We start from the raw sequence: 4,751 nt of genomic DNA, 5'->3' as shown, positions 1-4,751 counted from the left end.
AACATTCTTAATAATAATAGCCATATCTAGCTTAGATATTACTTAATACATAGCTAAATGATAAACAGATTTAGATTATCTGCCTCCTTGTACTTTATAAAACTTTACTGACATTTGTACCACGAAATGCTGATAAATACTGTAATTTTTAGTTTATCTTGAATATTGAAGGCGAAACTCACGCAAGGCTGTGTTCTTAGTGCGTGATTTATTGCAGTTACAACAACGCTTTGATGTCGTTTTATGTTACATTGGCCACCGGCTATCGATAACAACATATACAATGCTCTATAGTATGTTGTTGATATTCAAGCATAAATTATATACCTAGTGTTTACGCTAACACGCCATAAGAAATACGGCATGGCCATCCTTTTCTCGAAACAGTTCAGGTAATTTTTGTCCCCCTATAACTTGTTTGTGGATAAAATTGGATAAAACATAAAAGATTTATAATATTGATACGGTCAGTATAAAATGTTGTTATGTTAGCTAATTACGTAATAAGTTAAAGAGGGGACCTCTTAGGGGGGCTTCAGTAGGAACTGAATAAATTGACCGACTTGGTATCACATGGATCTCACAACTTTTTACGTGACTTTTTACAAGTTATGTTTTTGTTGGCATATAATTTACAATCTCTGTCTCTAACCATATTGAAGCTTAAAATACGAAGAAGTAGATGTTTTGTTTATTAGAAAAAGCAAGATTCAATAAACTTAAAAATTAAATTATATGATTTTTATAATGTTACAATTTGTATTAAGCCGCCACTGTTGTAGCGGCATCTATATTCGTAGAAGTTTCATTTCCACCTTCCACTGCTACTGTTTGGGCAGTTTCATCTGTATGTTGCAATGTATTCCCGATTGTGGTATTTTCCTCAGCTGTTCCGTTACTTGTTGTCGTTAGTATTTCCAATTCAGTTGTCTCAATTTGCTCTACCGCATCAATTGAATGGAAGTCAGAGGGACCAGCTCTTGATGAATAAATACAGGTAGCTACACATTCGTATTCGTCCTGGAACATGTTGAGATTTGGGAGACAGCCACGCCAAAGTCCTACCTCACACCTGGAACCTGGTCTCCAGTAGTACATGACGGGTACGGGCGGCTTACCACAATCTTCCCATCTAAACTTTGCGTAGCAGGCCGATGGTGGTACTGGAATGATAATTGTTTGGTATTTTCATCGTAAAAATTACTGCGTCGATAAAATCAGAAGATGAGTTAGGAAAAACTACCTAAACTACTAAAGTTAGGAAAAGGAAAAACATTACTATTAGCTTTAATTATGTTCACTTTGCTACAATAGTGATAAATTTACATAACTGATTGTTTTGTGTTAGATATTAAATAAAAAATCATTAAACAAAATAGTTCTTATATAATATTGTAATATGTCTAACATTGACACCATGAAATGCTAAGGAACAACTCTGAATTGTTTAAGCTGTCGAGGAATATGGTTAATACCTAAGATTATTCATAACGCGAAATCACCTGCATCATGAGCATACCCCACATACACACCTTCTCGTACATACCTTCAGTTTTCACTATCACATAACACCTCCAAATTAGATATATTACTCAGTAAAATGTATTGAATAATTGTTATTGTTTCTTTTTGTAAATATTATGTATTCCATCTTTGGCTACATTTTTAGTGTAATTGTTTGATTTTGTATAAAATTTTGGTTAGCTGCAGGATTACGAAATAAATAAAGCAAACTTCGATAAGTTCACTTGTTAGAAGGCACGGAAGGTTTTAATGCATCTCAACAATGTTGTTAATGTTTCCGAGTTATTACGAACATAACATTAAACCCTAAGAGTCAAAGCCGACGTTCAAATTTATTCTCTTTTAACGACATCTTCTACATTGTAGTTTTAAGAAACATTAGTGGGCAAGACCACACTGAACCTTTGGTATTATGTTACGTTTTAATTCTTCAATTTTGTTTAACGGCTGTAAGTCTTTACTTGCATAGTGGCACGAAAGTCTTAAGGCCAATATTTAATAACAGAAAGATCATATGATGAAACCTACAGTGTCATTCACTGGACAATCAATTTTTTATACGATTGCTTACTCTCCAAGGGTCTTGTCAATTGTTTGAGTATACAATATTGTACTTATAATTTATTCTAAAACCTAAAACGTGGCTCGCAATGGCATTACGAGCATTATTTTTGCTTTTGTGTAAATTATAAAATTTCAAGCAACATTACTCAATATATCAGTGCTTAAGGGCTTTATTCTGTTTCGCCTTAGGTTGGAGCTGTTACTATGATTTATGGATCTAAATGCTGGGAAACCCAGGTTATTGGGAGACCCTTAAGCCAGTATACCAACACTGATCATAAAGACATAAGAATTTGAGAAGGTTAAACAATCTCAAGGTTAATTTGTGGTTGTTACAGTTCCAATTTAATGATAATAAAATAAACATACCAGAATTTATAATTGTGCAATGAAAAACAATAAAGAATACTGAAAATAAAACGAACATGTTAGAATTATAACGAGCTGCAGGTGAATAAAATTTTAATTAACAAATTAATTAACGTAATATTTGTTTATAGATCGTTTAATTATTGTTGGTTTATTACTGTATTAATTAAATTGAAACGCCGACATTTTTGTAGGATAATATGTATACAAACAGACTACGAGTATATGTTAAAAGAAGTCCAAAATATTACTTTAGGGAATTTAAACAGCGATCTAACTTCGTCTTTTACTATTAATTTGTGTTTACGCATAGTTAAAAAAATCAAGATCAATGAAACATACGCAAAATATGTCTGCCACATTTGAGGAGTGTAATTATTTAAGAAATCGGCACCTAGTTAGCACATATAGAGATTCTTGAAACTAGAAAATCAATATATGTATTTCGCTTTATTTTATTCAAAACATTTGACATCTAAAAATAATTATGTGGAAATGAATAACTAGAGTTTAGACATTACGGGCATGTCAAACGATTCTTTAATTAAGGCAGTTTCAAATAAATCAGTTAAAGTGGAATTAATTATAATTAAGCGCTGAAATGCATACTTCACGTGACTCAATAAAATATTAATGTACAAGTCTTGTATTCGATGGTATATTAATTCGTAACGTTCATACATTATTTATACGATAATATAATTAAAGTGTGTCACAGTGAAATTAATTTAGCGTTTAAATTATTAGCTTTTGAACGAGCTGCTCTGAATAGCGGTAATTAGCGTCGGAAATTTTGTTTGCTTAATTTAAATTGATTTTTAAATCTGTCAGCGTTAATAGTTGTTGACGTCACCATAACCCACTTTTGATTGACTTTAATTGTTTCTACTTCGTTTTAATCGGGCTGATCTTTTTTCAGGCTTCATGTACATACACAGGTGAAACTAAGAGGTAACAGGTTGAACAGTAAAACACTGCTTAGAACTGATAGACATTAAATTCTTAAATACGATTTAATCAAATACCAAAAATATAAGCATACTAAGAGAAAAATAGTAATACAGTTGACTGTATTACTATTTGTATTACGGTTTGTGTATTAGGGGTTTGAACCCGTTTACGGCGAGAACGTTTAGAACAACATACCGATATAACAACATCTTGATTCCGGCTAAATTCTATGTGTTAGGTACTTAATATCAACGTCATTGACTGTTACGACTATCTATTTTTACGACCAAATATGGGAAGTCCTTTCGATGTCGTTATAACAGATTTTGATTGTAATATAAATGTTCAAATACAATTTTAAAACATTCATTTCCGCTTCCGAGTTTTCCTTGCCATGAAAGCAATCAAGAATTCGTAATATTAATCCCGTAACGAAATATCGTTTAGTCAAATTAATAACTAAACAACAAGGAAGTTGGTGCCGCACCGGATATTATTTCGTTCTGAGAAATCTATGGACTTACAGCGATCTAGCCGTTAAGTTTTACATAAGTAAATACTCAGTTTTAATAGTGATAATGTTCTTTTGGTTTCTTTTTGTACATATTTATGGACGTAGATACATCCTACATCGATTAAAATCGATGGGATTGTAGACTATCGTTTCGATTTTCTGTTAAATTACTGAGCTTCCCTCAACTAGTAAAACATTGACAATCCTAGACATAATATCGGTCGCACCTGGAATTGAAGATAATCCAAACTTAGTCTAGAATGTGTGAATGTTAAACTCAAGAGGAATCGCCGAACTATCACGGTTTGTTATAAACTTGTTCGAGTCAATAGCGAGCCGCTATTGGCTAACTTTGTCAAAACTATTGACAGACTGACTAAATGCTTCTAAGATCTTTGAGATTAATATTATTCTGTATCGCGAGAGTTTCTTAGTCTAAGTAAACGTGTGTGTTATTATATAACACAACAAGAAACAAGACCTTATTCGTTATAAATTAATGCGTGCAATATAGTTTTTACTTCTATTTACACCAATATACTCATTTAGCATGCTTCGTAGTCTATGTATAATATTTTCTTATTCACATTATATCTTAAAATATATAAAGAAAAGCCAATATAAATAAACAAAGCCTCACTTTATGATGGTCCTGAAGGTTGAATGTTTATGTGTCGGGTTGGAGTGACATGTGTCTCGAGGGAAAAACTTTATTGCTAACTTACAGCCGAGTATGCCTTCAGAGCTTGTAAATAATTATTATTGTGCCGAGAGGTCTAAGCGCAACTGACAAACTAAAATCATATGTATCATAAAGACGGTTGTAATC

General features: G+C 32.3%; 1 long non-coding RNA gene across 1 annotated transcript; it reads right to left on the bottom strand.

Annotated features, from left to right (window-relative positions):
- Positions 1-677: 677 nt before the first annotated feature.
- Positions 678-2,588, bottom strand: LOC123707393. Its single transcript, XR_006753491.1, has 2 exons — positions 2,458-2,588; positions 678-1,163 (listed from the first exon to the last, which is right to left on the bottom strand). It is a non-coding gene; the product is annotated as an uncharacterized LOC123707393 (long non-coding RNA).
- Between the last annotated feature and the right edge of the window lie 2,163 nt (positions 2,589-4,751).

Source organism: Pieris brassicae, chromosome 3 (assembly GCF_905147105.1).
Source record: "Pieris brassicae chromosome 3, ilPieBrab1.1, whole genome shotgun sequence".
NCBI lineage: Eukaryota > Metazoa > Arthropoda > Insecta > Lepidoptera > Pieridae > Pieris > Pieris brassicae.
The sequence above is the reverse complement of the archived record's forward strand: the minus strand, read 5'-3'. Positions and strand labels throughout refer to the sequence as shown.